General features: G+C 40.2%; 1 long non-coding RNA gene across 3 annotated transcripts in view; it reads right to left on the minus strand.

Moving 5' to 3' along the window:
* The window catches only part of LOC128589071 (uncharacterized), a 99802-nt gene that overhangs the window by 17092 nt on the left and 60646 nt on the right, over positions 1-22064 (minus strand). For 2 of the 3 annotated variants that reach the window (XR_008380841.1, XR_008380842.1), the window contains exon 2: positions 6276-6618. The exons of the other annotated variant lie outside the window; for it this stretch is intronic. This is a non-coding gene — a long non-coding RNA (uncharacterized LOC128589071). The remainder of the gene's footprint in view (positions 1-6275; positions 6619-22064) is intronic. 3 annotated transcript variants of the gene reach the window in all.

Genomic DNA, 22064 nt, shown 5'->3' on the forward strand with positions numbered 1-22064 from the left:
AGTCACTCAATCTAGTGATGCCTGAAATCATGCTACCATGTTATCAGCTTTTTTGCTTATCGTATTTTTAACTTGAATTTCTGTCATTTGCAACAACAAATGTCCGGAAGAATCCAGCAATGATGAGGAAGTTTGCTCTCAGTAATGAGTATGACACTATTCTGACCAATTATGGGCTCTGGAACTGGGCGTTAGAACCAATGTATCTTGAAATCTCCAGGTTCTTAAGAGACAGAGAGGCCTAAACTGACATCTGGATTACATGAGCATCACGTCACTCCTTTACCATGGGCATGTTGTTTTTATTACCTTAAAATGGTACACAGGACTCCAGTGGCTTGTAAGACTAAAGAAGAAATTTCCTGCGGCTCAGTCGGTAAGGCGCCGGCCCCATATACCGAAGGTGGCGGGTTCAAACCCGGCCCCGGCCAAACTGCAACCAAAAAATAGCCGGGCGTTGTGACAGGTGCCTGTAGTCCCAGCTACTTGGGAGGCTGAGGCAAGAGAATCGCTTAAGCCCGAGAGTTGGAGTTTGCTGTGAGCTGTGTGAGGCCACGGCACTCTACCGAGGGCCATAAAGTAAGACTCTGTCTCTACAAAAAAAAAAAAAATTTCCCTGGTCATTTAAGACAATTAACTTGGCTTCAAAGCACAAGAGGGGCTGAAGGAGTCTTGAAGGATGGAACTGAATGCCAGAGACCAGTTCACGGGTGGGAAATGAGATGACGGGGGCTTCGTGGTGGTGTGAATCCATTCATAGGAAGGGACAAAAGTTAAGAAAAACAATCGACCTCCAGCTTTCACATACATTTTCTTCTAGTGGCATCTTCTAGTGGCACTGTAAAGTGCTTTTCAGTTCATGAAGTTTTTTGCATATATTATCTTGTTTGGTACTTGATAATTCTTTGGAGAGAGTGAAATGAGTAACTAGTTTCACCATTTTACAGAAGTGGAAACTGAGGCTTCTTGTGATTGAAGGGTGCGGCTGCAGCCACACAGGTGTCACATTAGGGGCCAGAATCCAGGTTTTCTGACTGGAAGTCCAGCCTGGGCTCACTGGCACTCTCTGTACACAGGGCCCATCTATAAACAGAATCTACCTTTCAAGCAACTTCGTTCAGTTTAGTTTATGAATTCTGTTCCACTGTTAGTCATTTCATTGTTCTCTTCTCACTCATGACCTCTCCTAAGCAGTGATTTAGTCTAAAAGACGGAACTTTATCCTAAAATGAGTCATCTAACGCAATATTGGAATCTAAGAATGGCTAGGAGTGGGAGAGATGGGTGGGGGAGGAGAGAGGAACTACCACAACAGCCACAAAAACCACAACCTTGAGTCCCATAGAATGGATTTATGCTAATTTATAAGCCTTTTCCACTGCTTACTGTCTCCAATGTGAGATCACCTCTCATTCATTATGGTAGAAGTAGGCTTGATGATTTTAATAATTTATCGTTTTCAAGAAGCCATCGAGAGAGAAAGGAAATCTCTTTTTGACAGTGTCTTATTCAAGCAAACAGAAATGGTTTCTGAACCACAGAAAACAAACATGCCTCTACCTGGAGCCTCATCGGTGCTTCCTGCTGTCTGGCATGGGAGATGAGCTCTCAAACAATGGTGCAGTGTGTGCTGAGAGGCTGCAAGGGCTAGCGGGCTGCCTGAATGTGAAAGAAGAGGGTGCCGAATGTGTGCAGGCCGTGGAACTGGAGGAACTCCTAAAAAGGTGGTGTGAAATGCTTTTCCATACAGTAAAATAAAGTGCCCTGTTCTTAATGGTCAGCTCAGCTTTTACAGCATATAGGGGTGGTGTGTAACAACCCTCCTAATATTAATGTTTGGCACTCTGCTGACATTGTACCCCCCCTTCTAAATAATTAAGCAATTTTTATTCTTATCATATCCATTGATGTACCCTGCATCTGTTGCTTGTGAAATAAAAAATATGTTGTTTGGAATTTTGTGGGATCCTGCTGAATTCCTTAAGACTGTGGTCAAACATGGCTAAATGGTTATCCTTTTCCATGATATATTCTTGGGTATGGAAAGGAGTATCTTTTCAATAAAGGCAAATCGACAAGGGGAATGTTTTGTGCAGTAAAGTCATGGTTTGGCCAAATGTGAGGCAGGAGGGACTCAAACATCTCATCTTCAGATCCTTACCTGGCAAAGACACAAGTAGACACATTTCCAGGGCAAGGCTCAGCATCAGCAGCATCACAGTGGGCCGGGGTCTGGGGACTGCCCCTCAATCGAGTGGTGGGAATCAAAAGTGAAGTGATGTGACCTGGTGCACGGGCCCCCAGAGCAATGCATGTGATCTGTGCCATTCCTGTAGGGACCACACTGGGCTAGAAGTCTGCTCAAGAGACAACGTGTTTCCAGATCCTTGGCAGAAAAAGAAAATTCTCTCTTTTTAACTTTTACTAACCCAAAGAAGTAGAATGCTGACAAGAAAATACAAAGGTCATCTATGCTTTGACTGTGAAGATCATTTATGCTTTGACACAGCAGGTCTCAGAGTGTTCGCAGTAGTGTTCACAGTGACTACTTATAAGTCATTGTATAGAACATTTTCTTTCTATGTTATGCGGTATGAGATACTAGATTAAATATATACAGAGGGTCCCAAAAAATGTATACAAATTTTAAGAAAGGGAAAAACTGTATTAAAATTGTAACACTCAATATATGCTGATAACAAAGGATGAATACAAGCCTCGCTGAGCAGCTCTCGTAATTGCAGAAGTCAAATGTGACTTGAGTATCACAAATTTAATAGTTTTTTTCCTTTCTTAAAATGCGTATCCATTATTTGGCACCTTCAGTATACATACATATGTAAATCTGTCCCTATATATACATATGGGTATACACATATGTGAAATGAAATAGGATAAAATGTGTGTGCAGTTGCCTATGTGCTCATGCGTTCCTGTGCAGACAAGTGCTATCCTGACAACGCAGGACTCAGGTATAATTATAGAAAATCACTTTAGTGTTGTTTGCCATCTTTCTCTAACCTTTTTAGTCAGGGGACAACTTCCTCTGCCTCTGGATGGAAATAGGAAATCCCATGCTTTTTTTTCTCAGCACAATTAGGATATAGAAAATCCTGTAATCACTTTAAATTGTAAAATATAATCTTGATTCAGATATTGAATTCCAGATCCATCCATGAATTAGTGTGGTGGGTGGTGTGGTGTTCACCACCCCATCCCTTCATCTCAGTGTCAGGTGGACCCACCCGCCCCTCAGCTGCTATGAGGGTGTCTGTGTGTGGCTCCCAGAGGGCCCCACCTGCCTGGGAAGTCTCAACCACTCCCCACCGGCTGACTACAAAAGTACAAAATGTCAGCCTGTGGGTCCAAAAGGAACGGTTCAGCTGTGGAACTTATGTCGCAGCCCCTTCCCCCACAGAGGAGGCCCAGGTTAGATTTCTCCTGAAATTACATCTTTGCCCACTTTCTTGTTCCTAACCTTACTAACCTTTTCTGAAGCACATGACTCAAAAAATTATTTGCCCCAGAATCCCACCGTAAGGCTCTGCTTCTAGAGAACCCAAGGTAAAACAAAAGTAACAGAAAAAAAAAATCTCTATTGTCATTCCAAGTTGAGACTCCCCACACTCCACTCAAGGAGGAGCTGTCTACAGGTAGACGCCCATTAGAGAAGGGGGAGTGACTCATTCACTACATTACCGCCTGCTGCCGCCCCACTCACTACCGGCTGGTGGCTGTTATCAAATCATCCTGAATCTACTGAAATGAACATGATTTTTAAAGTATATTGTCATCCATTGAGATTTTCTTCTTTTTTTTTATTATTATTATTTTTTTTTTTGTAGAGACAGAGTCTCACTGTACCGCCCTCCCGTAGAGTGCGGTGGCGTCACACGGCTCACAGCAACCTCTAACTCTTGGGCTTACGCGATTCTCCTGCCTCAGCCTCCCGAGCAGCTGGGACTACAGGCGTCCGCCACAACGCCCGGCTAATCCATTGAGATTTTCTAATGTTAAATCTGCCTTATACTTCTGACAGAAAAGAAAAGTCTTACTTAACCATGATGTTTTGTATTATTTTGAGGCTACATGTTAGCACATGCTCCCATCCCTTTAGTCTCTTCTCCTTTCATCCCCAGGCTGATATTATTTTGAATCTTAGTTCTAGGTTGTTAACAGCTCCCCCTCCACCACAAACACACACACCTGCCTTTGGCCCTTGAAAATTCTTTAGACAAAATCAACTTGAGAACATTTATTTAGTCATCCTTGTTTTCCATATCTTTGGCTGCATCTCCTCAATCTACTTTTCTTCTTATTGGAGTACTTCCCTCAAGAATGTTTACCAGGCGGCTCTTTGCACAGCAAACTTGGTGTAACTAGGCACATCTCCGTTGGACCCTGCATGGTACCGTTGGGATCTGGCTGTGGGCATTCTCTGAGTGTCAGGTGCTCAAAAGCATATTTGTGGCCCAGACTCCAAGCTTGGAGTTTCCACACTGCAACAAAGCACTTTCTAGCTGACTTCTAGCAAGACCTGGGTCTTGACCTAAGATGTGCACCCAAACACTTTCACTGCTGGGATTTCCTTACCTAGGAAGCTAGTGGGGAAGGCTCCTTGAAGGCAGCTTGAGCCTCACTACCTTCACTTGGCCCAAAGGAAACTCACGTACCCATGGGCTTCCAAAGTGCCAGCCCCTCCCACTGACTGACTCTTCTCCTCTCTCAGCTCTTATGGGTCTCTCTTGCCCTCCTCCCCAGTGGGAAGAAGACACATGAAACTCCCAGGGACACACTGGGCCCTTCCCACACTTCCTCCTGCTGCTCCTCCCTCCAGCTGGGCAGAGAGGCTGACATTCTGTGGCTCCGGGAGCCTTCAGCTTAGGAATGAGACCATCATACACATACCATACTAGAAAAATCAAGAAAAATGTTGAATAGTTCAATAGAAAAAACAAAGCAAGCAAATAATATAAGCAAGCAATTTTCAGGAGATGAGATCTCAGTGACAATCAGCATAAGAAAAGATGGGCAGACTCACCAGTGCTCACAGCAAAACAAAGAGAAATCAGTACACACCATTGGGATTTGGGGAAAATCAATATAAATGATCATAACACCAATTGCTGGAGAGAACATGCGGAAAGAGAATTTATATGTTGCTTGTGAAAGGACAAATTGGTATACTTCCTGTGGAGAGCAATATGCCACTACCCAGGAAAACTGAAAATATGCATAGCACATTAATTACAATTCTAGGCATATCCTTCAGTCTAGCCACCCTTGTGCCTATGGCCCAGGAGAACACAAAGGTTTCCTTTACTAAACTGTTTTGAAATAATGGGAAATGAAAAATAATCTAAACGTTCATAAATAAGGAATGGATAAATAAACAGTGGGTTATCCATACAATGGAATACCATGCAGCTATTAAAATGAATTTGATCTGCATGGATAATGTTCTAAAGAGACAAGAACCACCTAAAGTTGCCAAATGGTACATATGATTCCATATATGTAAGATTTCAAAGCACAAAATAATACTACTTATGTTGATGGACATATACATCAGGAAAAGTATGAAAATGCTACCAAGAAATTCAGGAGAATGGTAACCCCAGGATATGGAGAGGAGGGATGGGGAAAAGAAGGGGAAGGATAGTATTAGATGCATTCATAACACTTTGTTATAAATGGCCAAGCAAAAATAATCTATAACAGAAGACCAACATCTGTTAAATCTAGGGAGGTGGATCTGTATGTTATATTTATTCTCCATATGTTTAAAATATTCAGCAACCAGAGTCTAGAGGGATATGTGCCAGCTGACCATAGGGAGGACAGGCTTGTTTCTGATCTCTGCTAAAGACAGTTGTGAGTTCTAGGACAAGTCCTTTAACATGTTCTGATCTTAGTTCCTTTATTTTATCCAGCCTGCTTCAGTGTTTGGAAGATGACTATATAAAGTAATATATGTAAAATGCCACCTTGAAATCATTAAGCACTAGATAATTTTAAAGAACTATTACTTCTTATATATTACCGCGTAAAATATGGACATCCAGGGCAGTGCCTGTGGCTCAGTGGAGTAAGGCACTGGCCCTATATGCTGGAGGTGGTGGGTTCAAACCCAGCCCTGGCCAAAAACTGCAAAAAAAAAAATATATGGACATCCATAGAAAATAATAATAGTTCAGAAGATAGATATCAACATATTGACATCTTTACTGTTGGTTTTTACATTGCCATTTTGATTTCTCAAAAACTAGACTTACCATATGATCTTGCTCTGGTACCTTGACAAGGAGAAGAAGAAAACAGGGCTCCATCAGTCGTACAGAGACTATCTCTGAAAATACTCTAGGGCAGGGGTCCTTAAACTACAGGCCGCAGGCCACATGCAGCCCGCCAAGGACATTTATCTGGCCCGCCAGGTGTTTTTGCCACTGCTGTCTGTCCTGCTTAGCAGCCAACTCATCCCAGGCCTGGAGTATGCATGTGTGGAATATGCACCGCACTCTCGGACTCCCCTTCTTCTCTCTGTCTCTCCACTCCTCCTCTCAGTCTCAGGTGTGATTGGATGAGTCATGAGCTTGCCTATGCAGAGGCTGTTGCTGCCTGAGAACTGAGGTAAGAAAGTTAGGATTTATTTATTTTTTTTAAGTTAGAGGGTTTATTTTTTTTTATTTTGCAGTTAGTAGGGCCTTTTTGTGGTTAAGGGGGGGCCTTTTTTTTCTGAAGTTAGGAGGTCTTTTTTTTTTTCAGATGGGGACACCTTTTTTTTTTTTTAAGTTAGGAGAGCCTTTCTTTTAAAAGTTGGTTAGTTGGTTGGGGGTGATTTCTAGGGGGGTTACATCACAGTGATAATGCAAATAGTCAGTACTCAGTGCTAATGCAAATTGTCAGTGCTCAGTGGTAATGATAATTGTAAGTGCTCAGTGTTAATGTAAATGGTCAGCAGTCAGTGTTATCGCAAATGGTCAGCAGTCAGTGTTAATGCAAATGGTCAGTGCTCAGTGTTATTGCATGGGGGCCCCAAATTGGTAATCTGCCTAGGGCCCCATGGGAATTTAACCTGGTTCTGCAGACAGCCGAGGAGTAGGAAACCCAATTTAATTGACAGTAAGTGCATTTATATTCTGATTGCTATTCAGTTGTCTATGATGTTGTATGTTCTGTGCTGTGTAAGCCCTGGTTCACACTATTATGATCTCTGAGCAGTGCGAGTTCAGCCATGTGCTTGTATGGCTGAACTCACATTAGATTCAGAAGAAAAAAGGCATACATGCCTTCCTTTTTCCTGCAGTGGAATCTGATCTCATGGGTCTTCTCACCCATGCGATCAGATTCCTTTGCAAGTTCACAGATCACAGTGCAGTTTGCACAGGGTAGTGTGAACTGGAAAGTTGGTGGAGGAACCAGCTCTGTAATTCCCACACCACACCACTGTGAGCCTGAGGTAAAAGCAGAGTTACACCTATATGGGCACTGGTGAGGCTGAAATGATGTGGACTGGCAAGGCTGCATTGATGGGCACTGAACAGACTGCACTGATGGGCAGTGCAGTCTATATGTCTCTGTGTGGGCGAAGTTATTGCTGGTATATTGTTTTTGTAGTGCTGTGTCTATATATATATATTGGTATTTTACTAATAGCAATTTGGAATCCCTAGGAAACAATATCAAAAAAAGAGAAAAATTGAGTCAGAGTGTAGGATATTCAAAGAACAGTGGACTTATGATTACTTTTGAATGCAGTACAAGGAAAGAGCTGTGTGTTTGATATGCCAGAATATAGTGTCTGTGTTCAAAGAATACAATTTGCATCGACACTATCAAACTCAACATAAAAATACATATGATTGTTTGGTCGGAGAAGTAAAAAAAGATAAAATATTAACACTGAAATAGACATTGACAACTCAGAAAAATACTTTTGTGAAGCAGAAGCAGCTAAATATTTCATCACTGTGAGCAAGTTTTCAAGTTGCCAAGCTAATAGCATGCACTGGCAGACTATGCATGAGGGAGAATTTGTTAAAGAATGTCTTCTTTCTGTTGCCAAAGAGATGTGTCCAGAGAAGGCTGATTTATTTAGTACAAGGAGTCTTTCAGGACCCTCAATTACATGAAGGATTGAAGAAATGGGAGACAATTTCCATCAGCATTTGCAAAACTCTGCAAAAATCTTCCTATTTTTCCTTGGCACTTGACGAAAGTAATGATGTTTGTGATTCTGCACAACTTCTAATTTTTATTCGTGGTACAAATGACTATTTTGAAGTCACAGAAGAGCTTGCTGCACTGCAAAGCATCAAAGGAACAACTACAAAAGAGGCTATCTATGAAAAGGTTTGCCAAACTGTGAATGGTTTGAAGCTGGACCGGGCTAAACTAGCCAGTGTGACAACTGATGGTGCTCCTAGCATGGTGGGGTTGAGAAAGGAGTAATTGCTCACATTAACCAAGAGATAGAGAAACATAACTATTCTCATCCAATAGCCATACACTGCCTCATCCACCAACAAGTGCTGTGTAGTAAATCACTGAAGTGACACTCTGTTATGAAAATTGTGGTATCTTGTGTTAACTTTATTAGAGGTAATGAACTAAACCACAGACAATTTCAGGAATTTCTGTCTGAGCTAAATGTCGCCTATGAAGATGTTCTGTACCACACAGAAGTCCATTGGCTGAGTTGAGGGAGAGTTTTGAAACATTTCTATGAGTTACTTCCACAGACTACAGCTTTTCTGATTTCAAAAAACAAAGAAGTATCAGAGCTCAATGATGCAGAATGGAAATGGCACCTTGCCTTTCTAACAGATATAACAGAGATACTCAAAAGTTTCAAAGTACAACTTCAAGGAAAGGGAAAGCTCATCTGTGATATTCAGTCACATGTGAAAGCATTTGAAGTAAAATTAGGCCTCCTCATCAAACAAGTGAAGGAGGAAAATTTCTGCCATCTCCCCAAAACTCAAAATCTGTTAGTGGAAAATCCATTGGTTGCATTCCCAAATAAAACATGTGTGGATTCACTGGAAAAGTTGCAAAAGGAGTTCCAATTTAGATTTAAGGAGCTTCATCTCCATGAACAGGACATACAGCTTTTCCGTGACCCATTTTTTATTGACATTGAAAATGTGGATACAATTTGCCAAATGGAACTGGCTGAACTGCAGAATTGTGACTCTCTAAAAGATGCATTCAAGTCAAGCAGCCTTCCTAATTTCTATGCATCTCTCCCCTCTGAGACATATCCTAATCTCAGGAACCATGCACTCAAAATGGCAACCATCTTTGGCAGCACCTATGTCTGTGAACAAATTTTTTCACAGAATGAAACATCTGAAATCTCCAACCAGATCTAGAGTAACTGATACACACTTGCATCACTTGTTACAACTAGCAGTGACAACTATGGAACCGGACATTGAGCATCTCATTAGCCAAAAGCAGGCCCATAGTTCCAATTGAAATACTGGTAAATTTGTTGATTTAACTTTAATTGTTCCTCATTTTAAATATTGTGTTTGTTACCATTTTTTTTTTCACTTCAAAATAAGATATGTGCAATGTGCATAGGAATTTGTTCATAGTTTTTTGTTTGTTTTTTTTAAACTATAGTCTGGCCCTCCAACGGTCTGAGAGATAGTGAACTGGCCCCCTGTTTAAAAAGTTTGAGGACCCCTGCTCTAGGGATTTGAAAGTGTCAAAGCACAAGGATCTACCAGCAACCACTGGGAGATAATACACTTCACGTAAACATGGCAGTTTAAAAAAAGTGAGGTTAGCAGAGGAGCCCACTGGCCAAGGAGCAAGTGCATGCTTCTATTTAGAGCTTTAAATTTTTATTTTAAATTGTAGCTTTGGAAAAGAATATAAAGTGAATAGAACACATAGGGAAATTTTAGCACACGTGCTCTTCTCAGTCATGCTTTTCTTAATAAATGAAATCTCCTCAAAAACATTTGTTAGATAGAAGTAATTAAGGCTGAAGCTCTATCCTCTCTTCACTAGTTAATTACAGCAAATGAGCTTGTAATGTGCATCATAACAACATAATAAGCTGGGACAAGCTCTTTTAGATTCTGCTATGCTATTTCATCATTGCTGGGCTGTGTAAATTAGGTTAGTAATATCGGAGCATAAACAGCATTTGAATCACCTGTGTCCTTCAAAATATACTCTGTGTCTTGAGTAGATGCACTGTTTACATGGAAGAGGTAACAGCAGGGAATTGCAAGGTGGAGGTGAGGACAGGAAAGGGAGAAGGACACAGGGCCAACACGAGCACACACACAAACTATCATATCACCTTCAATGATTCAACGTCCATCCCTCTGTTGCATGTCACCCTGGCTAATCAGACGCCATCCTGCCAGCTCCTTCACACTTTTCAGTATTTGTTGGACCTGATTAGTGCAGAATACATCAATGAATTAGCCCCTCTATTTGACATCTATACTCACCTCAAATGTCTAACTGAACCTGGATCAAAGTGTAAATAATACAAGCTCTTCTTTTGCGATGTCTCTGCCTTTAATGAAACTTTAAAGGCAAGTAGTGACTCACTGAGTCAGTGAATAGACTCTGTACATCTAGGGATGAGTTAAAATGTGGCTTATTGACAATGAAATGTCCAAGGGTCCCAGAACAGCTGTGGATTACCTCAGACATAATTATCTGAAACTTTAAAGCCTGTTTATTTAAAATCTCAAAGCTCACTATGTCTTTCAGGGAGTAGCACCTGCTACCACTTCAAGGTGTTGACTGACTTCAGCAAATGTCACACAGATCCTTGTGCCCCCACTCTCCAAAGCACCGATTGTTCACTGTCCCTGGAGGCAGACTTCAGGCATTCCCAGACCAGAAGGAGAGAAGGGTTGAGGGGAGCAGATCTGGAGCTGAAGGAAGTCTATTGGGTGATATTTTCTGTGCAACCTTCTTTCCTATTTATTATTTTTATCAAGTTTCTCCAGAACATGTAAGCCAGGGATTTCCAATATAAAATGGAAAATACAGAGGAGCAATTCTCTTTAATGTTCTTGAAATGTGAGCTGTTTAGGGGCAGAGGGGCTCATGCCAGTAAGAAAGACCAAAGAAATAGTATAGGCATAGGCCAGCGGCAAGTTGATATGATTAATCAGTTTTCTTCCTCTCCCTCCTTGTTACTCCCATCATCTCTAGGAGGTAATAGGGGAAAATGGAAACATATACAAAGGGTGACTTTTGTAGAGGCATAAGCTGTAATTGAACACATTCCTTAAAGTCTGTTCCAGAATACATTTTACCTTCAAATTTGTGATGCTTTTAGTATAAGAAGTAAATACATGTAGATCTTTCACAAATGATGGTTTTAGTAAATTTTTTGGACAGCATCAACACTGGGCTGTGAAACTGGGGTTCTAGCTGATTTCGCTCACAACATTCCTCCCATCTCCTCTCTCCCGAGCAGCAACTATTTTTAGCAAGTTCTTATGAAGATGTCAACTGATAAAAATTTCAGATGTGTTCTCTCCCAAGTTAAATCACATTTTTAAAAAGGAAAAGGCAGCTCCCCAAATCCAAAACCTTCAAAACACAAGGGCATGATGGGTACAGAGATGTGATGAGGGTCAAGGCTGAGGGTGCAGTCAGTCCCTCACTGATCCACTCACTGCTGAGGCCAGTCCAGGAGACACTTGGACAAGAAGAATGGACAAGAGAAGAGAGATCTGCATTGTCTTCCCTCTTGACTGGTGAAGTAGTATAAAGGAATTCTAGCTTTGAGAAAACTGTCCCATGAATTAGATATTTTCAGAAAGATATTCTCTGTTTAGAAAAATATCTAAACGATTTGAAAAGGCTTGGGATCCGTTTAAATCCTATGATGCCCCAAAGTATAGAAAGGTTCAGTAAACAATATATGATCAACTAACACATTTTTCTTCAATAAGGAGAGCCAATTTTCTTGTATACCTTTGTCTCTCACTGAAAGGCCATAAATACATTGTGTATTTTCTTAGAACAAAAAAAAAAAATTGAGATATTGCCAGATAATCTTGCCTATCATATTTCAATTACTCTATCATTCTCTAGATTTTCTTTCTTCAGCTGTCACACTGGCTGGCCAGGAAGTCTTGATCAAAGCCCCAGATGTTTGGGTGGCACCTGTGGCTCAACGGAGTAGGGTGCCGGCCCTACTCCGTTGAGCCACAGGTGCCACCCCCATATGCCAGAGGTGGCAGGTTCAAACACAGCCCTGGCCAAAAACTAAAAAAAAAAAAAAAAAAAGCCCCAGGTGTTCTAATCTCTCAGTTAGCTTGTCCCACTCACCTACTGTGGAGGACTTCTCTGAATTTCCATAATAGCACTTTACAGAACAGCTTGGCAGCCTTGAATTTCAGCAATAGAAAAGGCCTCTTAAAAAATGGCTCATTTTGGGCGGCGCCTGTGGCTCAGTCGGTAGGGCGCCTGCCCCATATGCCGAGGGTGGTGGGTTCAAACCCGGCCCCGGCCAAACTGCAACCAAAAAATAGCCGGGCGTTGTGGTGGGCGCCTATGGTCCCAGCTGCTCGGGAGGCTGAGGCAGGAGAATCGCTTAAGCCCAGGAGTTGGAGGTTGCTGTGAGCTGTGTGAGGCCACGGCACTCTGCCAAGGGCCATAAAGTGAGACATACTAAATAAATAAATAAATAAATAAATAAAAAATAAAAAAAAATGGCTCATTTTATTTATATCAAACTCATCAATGTCATATCAACCATAGAACAGTATCCTCATTTAGAAAACAAATTTCATCAAGAAAAGTTCTCTAGGTTTGTTCTCTCTGTTAGCATTAAAGCTGTCCTTTGAGAAATGTATAATTGGTATAAAAAATTTATTTATCTCATTTGAAGATTTGTATCAGTTATCCACGATCCAAAAGCAAACTGAATTATTTTCCTTGAATATATTCACATTTATTAAATATTAAATCATTTGATTCTTTTTTTTTTTTTTTTTTGCAGTTTTTGGCTGGGGCTGGGTTTGAACCCACCACCTTTGGCATATGGAGCCAGCACCCTACTCCTTTAGGTCACAGGTGCCACAAAATCATTTGATTCTTATAAGAGCCTCCTCTTTGTTTTGGGACAAAGTTGTTCCCTTTACTTACTTTTTTGATACATAATAAATGTACATATATTCAGGATACATGTGATCATTCAATACATACATATAATTTGTAAAGATCAAATCTGTGTACTTGGGATCCAACCTTAAATGGTTGTCTTTTTTTTTTTTTTTTTGAGATAGAGTCTGACTATGTTGCCCTCAGTACAGTGCTGTGGCATCACAGCTCACAGCAACCTCAAACTCTTGGGTTTAAGTGATTCTCCTGCCTCAGCCTCCCAAGTAGCTGGGACTACAGGCACCCTCCACAAGGCTCAGCTATTTTTTTGTTGTCATTGTTCAGCAGGCCTGGGCCGAGTTCGAACCTGCCAGCCCTGGTGTATACAGCCAGCGCCCTAACCACTGAGCAACAAGCACCAAGCTGGGTATGGGATTTCTTTTTGAGGTGATGAAAATATTCTAAAATTGACTATGAATTTAATAAAAACTCTTGAACTGTATAATGTATATATGTAAATAGTTGTCTTTTTATATGCTGGATAAAAGAATTTAAATTAGTTATAGAATAAATTGTTCTCTTCTAGCTATTTTGAAATATACAATAGATTATTTTAAACTATAGTCACCCTACTGCTATCAAACACTAGGTCTTATTTATTCTAGCAAATGTATGTTGTACCCATTCATCAACCTTTCTTCAGCCTGCCTCCCTTTCTGGCCTCTGCTAACCACCGATCTACCCCCTGTTTTCATGAGGTCCACTTTCTCAGCTTCCATGTATGCATGGGATAGGCAGCATTTGTCTTTCTGTGCTTTGTTTCTGTCTTTCTGTGTTTGTTTCTGTCAACATAACAACCTCCAGTTCTATTCATGTTGCTGCAAATGACAGGATTGGATTCTTTTTATGTCTGAATAATATTTCATATCTATATATACCACAATTTCTTTCTTCATCTGTCAATAAATACCACTTGGTCATGGTGAATAATCTTTTAAGGTGTCCTTGAATTCAGTTTGTTAATATTTGTTGATGACTTTTGCCTGCAGTTTTCTTGTTTGTTATGACTTTTATCTGATTTTGGCATCAAGGTAGGGTGGTCTAAAGAATGAATTTGGAAGTATTCCCTCCTCTTCAGTTTTTTAAAAAAAAGTTTGAGTAGAATTTGTGTAAATTCTTATTTAAATTTTAGGTAGAATTTAGCAGAGAAGGCACCAGATCCTGGGTTTTTCTTTGATGGGAGATTTTATTATGGCTTAAATTTTGATAATGTTATTGGTTTGTTGATGTTTCTGTTTCTTCATGGCTCCATTTTGGTAGATTGTGTCTAGGAATTTTTCCAGTTCCTCCAGACTTTTCAATTTGTATATATATGGGGGATTGTTCATAATAGCCTCTAATGATTACTTGCATTTCTGTGGTCTCAGTTATAACTCCTTTTCTGTTTGTGATTTTTATTTATTTGGTTCTTCCATGTTCTATTTGATGATGAAAAGAATGTGTATTCTGAAGCAGTTAGGTGAAATATTCTATAAATGTCAACTAGGCTCATTTGCTTTAGTATATAATCTAACTCCAAGGTTTCTTTATTGATTTTTGCCTGTTTGATCTGTCTATTACTGAGAGTGGAATGCTGAAGTTCTCTACTATTATTATATTTCAGCCCATCCCTCTCTTTAGACCTTTAAATGTTTACTTCAAATACAGTACTACCTCCCTATGTTGACCACTCCCTTATGTTGACCTAATTTTCTTTTTTTTTTTCTTTGTAGAGACAGAATCTCACTTTATGGCCCTCGGTAGAGTGCCATGTCCTCACACAGCTCACAGCAACCTCCAGCTCCTGGGCTTAAGTGATTCTCTTGCCTCAGCCTCCCGAGTAGCTGGGACTACAGAGGCCCGCCACAACGCCTGGCTATTTTTTGGTTGCAGTTTGGCAGGGGCCGGGTTTGAACCCACCACCCTCGGTATATGGGGCCGGCACCTTACCGACTGAGCCACAGGCGCCGCCCAGACCTAATTTTCATAGACCAGACACACACCACATGTGTGTATCAGTACAGCAGGCCTAGTTTCGTATGGTGACCACCTCTGTATATTGACCAGTTTGTTATAGTTCCTTAGATGGTCAACTCACAGAGGTTCTAGTATACTTGGAGCTCCATTGTTGGGTGCATAGATACATGTGTTTATATTGTTATATCATCTTTATGAATTATCCCCTTTATCATTATATAGTGGCCTTCTTCATCTCTTTTGTAGTTTTTGACTCTTAAGTCTGTTTTATCAGATATAGGCATAGCTACTTCTGCTCTTTCTTGGTATCCAGTTGCATCAAGTATTTGCAAATTCTTTTTCAGTGAGTTAGCATATTGTTGTCTCATTAGAGTAAGTCTCCAGTTCCTTTGGTCTCTTATTTGCTGTTATATCTTGTGGATATACATCTATGTCTTTGCACTGATGGATTGTTATTTATTCCACTTTTCTCTTTATAGCTTGTTTTTTTTTATTTTTTATTTTTTATTGTTTGGTTTCTCTCTCTCTTTTTTTAATTAAATCATAGCTGAGTACATTAATGCAATCATGGGGTACAATGTGCTGGTTTTATACACAATTTGAAATATTTTCATCAAACTGGTTAACATAGCCTTCATGGCATTTTCTTAGTTATTGTATTAAGACATTTATATTTTACATTTAGTAAATTTCACATGCCCTTCTTGTTTTGGTTTTTATAGGATATGTTTGCTTAGAGATTCTCTGTAATTTACCTGTTGATTTTCTTTTTTTTTCCCCAGTAGTTCATTGCCTTTTTATCCCCATCAGATGTTGCCTTAAGCCCATATTTGCCTTGCTTCTAGTAAACTATCGGAGTTTTCTTCCCACCCTTCCCAAATTGGGGCAGTCCAAAGGGGATATCTCATTAGCGTGGGAAGACTGCCTAGTGGGTTGTACCCAAGGGATCTGTGCAACAAATCTTCTACATCATAGTGCTGCTGAATAGCCGCTGTTATTTAGAGTCTCCTGTGTTTAGTAGAGCAGAGTTTCCAGTGCTGGGGATATTAGTCTGCCTCCTTCCTTTGTCTCTGGCTATTTCTTCCTTCAGGTACTCCCAATTGTCTCTGGCTGTTTCTCTCTTCAGGTACTTCCAATGCTTTCCATGGGTTGAGCCAGGGACTGGTCTCCTGCCAGAGAATCCAACATGGTGGGGATGCTGGTTGCCTACCTTGATCTCACTGTGAGTTAGGAGGAAATTTTCTGCATAGTTGGTGCTAGGCAGATTGGAAGAAAGGGGCATTATGGATATGGAAGTTTGATTCTTTACTATCTGTTTGGGGATCTTTCATTTCTCTGTGGCTCTGGGACTGTCTCATCCTCACATTTGAGTTCTGGGATATTGCTGGTGCTAATTTCAGCACTGACTATTTGGTTTTGGTTTTCAGAGGGTAAGGGGAAAAGAGGGCATGAAGCTAACTCACTTCCATGTTACCACTTTGGAACCAAAAGTTCCCCCCTTTACTACCAAGAAACTGAACATTTTGAGAAAATGCTTGTATTAGGTTAGCTTAAGAAAAGGGAATTTCTAATTCCTCTATGCCATTCTAATAGTAAAAGAAAGTTATGAAAATTGCTAAATGAGAAATTAGGATAAGAAATTTGTCTGTATGTTAAAATAACCATGTCAAAACAAACAACAAAAAGTATTTGTAGACAGAAAATAAACATGGCAGGTGTTCAACTTCAATACACAACAAGAAAATGCAAATTGAAACTGTAATGTGATATTACACTATGAATGTTAATTTTCTGTGCCAACTTTAGTGGACAAAAGGATGCTCAGATAGGTGGTGAAACATTATTTCTGGGGTGTCTGTGGGATTGTTTCTAGAAGAAAATAGCATTTGAATCAGAAACTCAGTAAAGAAGATTTGTCCTCATCTACATGGGCAGGTATCAACCAATCTACTGAGGGCCTGAATAAAACAAGAGAGTAGGGGAAGAGTGAACTCTCTTTGTGAGCTGGGCCATTCCTCTCCTCCTGTTCTCAGACATCACAGCCCTTGGTTCTCTCAGGCCTGAAGATGCCTGGACTTACGTCAGTGGGCCTTTCTACCCACCCCATGGTTCTCAGGCTATTGGACTTGGAATGCATTAAATCATCAGCTTTCCTGGTTCTCCAGTTTGCCAATGATGGATGGTGGCGCTTCTCAGTCTTTGAAATTGCATTAGCCAATTCTCACAATAAATTCTTTAGATAGATAGATAGATAGATAGACCTCCTTGTGGTTCTGTTTCTCAGAGAACACTGACTAATATATATACATACACTAAAATGCCTAAAATGAAAAAAGACATAAAAGGCCATGTGAATAACATAGAATTCTCACATAGTGTTGGTAGACAGAAGACTCAGTATAACTCCTTTGAAAATTTGTTCAACAATATCTATTTAAACTGAAAACATACATACCCTATTACCTGACAACGTCATTTTTAGGTTTATTCCCAACAGAAATTGATATATACATTCAGCTGAACACATGTACCAGAATGTTCACCATAGTAGCCTCTAATTGAAAACTGTCCAAATATCCATCAGTGGTTGAACAGATAAATGTATTAGATATGTTCACACAATGAAATACTCTGAAGCTATGAAGCTGAACCATCTACAACTACACACAACTACGGGTATGAATCTCACAAACATAATGTCAAATGAAAGAGGCCAGAAATGGAATTATACACATAATGATTTCATTCACACAAAGCACAAAACACATGAAACTAAAGTTATGTTTATGGTAATCTAAGTTATAAATGTGCAAAGAGAAAGTCAGCACCCATGCAGTAGGATTTTTAATCTCCACACTTTTCCCTTCTCTCATGAGGTTTCTACCTCAGTCACCACCAGCATGATACTAAGTCAGTTTTTTAAATGAATACTGATGCTAAAGCTGAGAACGAGTAGATATAAAGCCTCAGAGACCTACTTAATTCTGCTTCTGGGGAAAGAGGGATTTTGTAATGTTTCCATAAACACAGACCCTGAATATCAAGAAAGTGGTTTTTCTTTTCCCACTTATATCCCTATCAAAGTATAGAAGATGCTTTGACTTAGGCTGTAGTTATCAGTGGTAGCTTGTTGGAGGTGATGTGGTTGAGGGATTGTGGTGGCGGGGGACGGGGGAGAATTGCTAAAGAAGATTAGTGGATTTACTCAATGCATTTTACACTGAGACATTTGCAGCTATTATCAACATTCATTTCCTACCGAAAAGTTGCAGGTGGATATTGCACTAAGTTTCCTGTGATTTGCTTCAAATGTGCAAAAACAGACCACAAAAAGACTAAGATACCAACAGAAGAGACTCCTGTAATCAAATATAACTTACAACAAAGAAAATTCAACATGCATTTAATAATGTGTTTGAGAACTAATTGTGCTCGTAATGAACAGCAAAGGATGCACATAAGTAGCAGTGTGGGCTGCTGTTACTTGGTCAACCAGATGTGTCTCTCTCTCATTACTTAGCTTCCTTACAATTATTTTCCATGGCAAGTACCCTTCTTTTCTATCTTTGCACCTTTATGGAAGGGGCTGGTGCAAAGACTTTTCCATAAATAATTGCTGAATGGATGAAATATCAATATTGATAACTCACCCTACAGCTCTCTCTTTCATCAGAGTTCCTTGTGCTGTTCCCATCCATGATGTCTTGTCATCCTCGGTGGGGTTCTTTTGGCTTCCTCACCTTCAGGTTCCCTGAGCAACTTGTTCAACTGCTTGGATTGTACTATCTATAACACCTACCCTTCTCCACCCACAGATCTACCCACCTAGTGCCTCAGGTTCCAAAAGTCCAGAAGCAGTAGGACCCGGGGATACATGCAAATGGCAGATCAACAAGGGCAGTGCTTCTCAACCCTGTGTTAGGATCACTTAGGGAACTTTTAAAACATACTGATGGCCAGACCCCACTCCCAGAAAGTCAAACTCTGTTATCTGGGGTGGATCCTTGGCAGCTATATTTTTCAAAGTGTGCTGGTTAATTCTAACACAGCTTGAGCTGAGAACTACTGCCTAGAACAGTGATTATCAACTGGTGCACTGTGAAAGGATTTTAGATGCGCCACAATAAAGTTTAAAGATCATTAATTAAGTTATTTTCAAAAGACGTTCTAAGCACATTAAGTATATACTTGTTTTTTTCTCTTTTTTAAAATCAACATAATTTAAGTGTGCCTTGGATGTATAACTATAGGTACAAGTGTGCTATGAGATAAAAAAAAAAAAAGGTTGAAAAACACTGACATAGAGGATGAAGGCTTATTTACTACATATAAAGAAGAAATGTGAATAAGCAGAACACAGGAAAGGAGAAGGATCTATCAGTGTGGCCCTGGGCATCTGCAGGCATGCCGTAGGAAGGCCAGGATGGGGAGAAAACCAGCTGAGCAGAAGGACCTGTCCTGGGTCCGCGTTGGGACTCTAATGAGACTGACAACCCTCAGACAAACCTTTGCTCAGTCATAAGTAGCCGCAACTAATAAGTGAACATGCAAACCTGATTTTCACTGGATGGAGAAAGAATACACAAGAAGACTCAGAGCATAGGAAAGCTGAGGCTTCAGCCCCCTTCCCTGCAACCTCCAGTACCACACCCCTGTCTGCCAGATGTGTCCTTTCAGCCCAGGACCAACATGCTGTCTCTTCACTTCCTCTCTAGAATTGTACTTTTACTATACAGTGACATTTGATGAGACTTTTTGATAGTTGTTATTCTTTTTATTATAGGTTTAGCTTCTAACACTGCACTGTGAAGACTATTTCCCCCACAACTTTCAGGTGCAGGCTGGAGGCAAAGATACCTAAGTTTGAATGCTGATTTGTTCAGCTGTGATAAAACCTTGAGCAGTTTATTCTCTGAGCTTCGGTCACTTTAGGTCTGTGACATGGAAATAATAATGCCTACCTTCAGAGATTTTATGAGGGTTAGATAAGATAATGAAAAGGATTTTCCTAAGGATTAGAAGGAATACTAAAAATGTTAGTGTTCCCCTACTTTGGATAAAAACTGTCTTTTAGACTTTTACTGTCATTGCTAGTCATAGTGTAGCTATTTAAATTTAAATTAATTAAAAATACAGTAGAACTTCCATAGTTGACCTCCTCTCCATATTCACCACCCCCTTAAGTTGATCTAATTTTCATAGGCAGGACATGCACCACATGTACATATCAGTACAGCAGGCCTTGTTCCTTATGTCAACCATCTCTGTATGTTGACCAGTTTGATACAGTCCCTTGGGTGGTCCACTTAGAGAGGATTTATGGTATTTAAAATTAAAAATTGTGTTTTGTTGTTGTTTCATTAGCCATATCTCAAGTGTTAAAAGCTACACAATGTTTATGCCTACCTTCTTTGGACAGCACAGAAGAAAATAGAACATTTTCATCATTGTAGAAAGTTCCAGGGGACAGCACTGATAATACACACAGAGGCCATTCCAGTGCAGCTCCAAAGAGGATGGGAACCCCAGGGACCCATGGCCATGTAGTGAGGTGCAGGACAAATCCTCTGATCAGAATATCCATATATAACACACATGGCTGTCCTTGCTGCCCACTTACAGGAAGAAAGGGCAGGGGGAGAAGATGCTGAGGAATCTGAATGGATGAAATATCAATATTGATAATTCACCCTACAGCTCTCTTTTGTCAGCTTACTCAGCAGTTTTGCTGAGGCTGGCAAATTCCATTAGATATTATCTCTGTGTAAGCAAATAAAGCCATCCACGGTTAACCAAAGGCATATTTGCCATGAAATGTATTTATTAATCACTCACAGCTTTTGGATACTGACTTAGTCAACTATGAATTCATTTCCATAACAACCCAGGCTAAATTGAGCAACAAGGAACAGCCATGAGGCAGGGAGCCTTTTGAGAACATCTAACCCATCATCTCTGACTTTGAAATTGCCTTTATTCTTAATTGCTATGCTTAACCCAGTCTGACAACAATTGTCATCGGAAGCCTATAGTGTCCAGGTCACTAGTTCAGGTCATGAGTTGCTTAAGCAGGAAAAACAAGAACATGATAGGCCAGATGGTGTGGTTGTGCAGTCTGTGCACTGTACAACTCTATGAGGGGACATTTACAATGTTATCATCATAAATTTGTATATTTATTATGACATTTTCCCAGAAAATAGCAGTACTGCCGTAAGAAAGGGATCACTTTTCTAATTTGCATAAGGGTATTTAGTACATGAGCTATAGGAATGACTGCATGGCTTACTCTGAAGACAGAGGGCAGAAAATAGACAAAGATGTTGAAATCTAGAGGAAATTCAGCATCGAGGCTGAAGAATGTTCTGGATATCCTCCACGGCAGTCTTTTTTTCAGGGAGCCGTTGGGCTCCCTGAGCTGCAGCAGCCTTGCCCTCTGGATTTAGAGATTTTCACCAGTTTGGACCAAATTCCAACTATGGAAATGTAAATTATTTATTTATTTATTTATTTATTCATGTATTTATTTATTTTTATTGTTGGGGATTCATTGAGGGTTTCAAAGAACTAGGTTACATCGATTGCATTTGTTGGATAAAGACCCTCTTATAATTGTGTCCTGCCCCCACAAGGTGTGCCACACACCATGACCCCCCATACCCTTCCACCATTTCTCCTTCCCCTACCCCATACCATGTGTTAGGTCATTAATTGTCCTCATATCAGGATTGAGTACATAGAATTCTTCCTTCTCCATTCTGGTGATGCTTTACTAAGAATAATGTGTTCCACTTCCATGCAGGTTAATACAAAACATGTAAAGTCTCCATAAATTTTAGTGGCTATATATTCCACTGTATACATATACCACAGCTTGTTAATTCATTCCTGAGTTGGTGGGCATTTAGGCAATTTCCACATTTTGGCTATTGTAAATTGAGCTGCAATAAACA

This window comes from Nycticebus coucang, chromosome 1 (assembly GCF_027406575.1).
Source record: "Nycticebus coucang isolate mNycCou1 chromosome 1, mNycCou1.pri, whole genome shotgun sequence".
Classification (NCBI taxonomy): domain Eukaryota; kingdom Metazoa; phylum Chordata; class Mammalia; order Primates; family Lorisidae; genus Nycticebus; species Nycticebus coucang.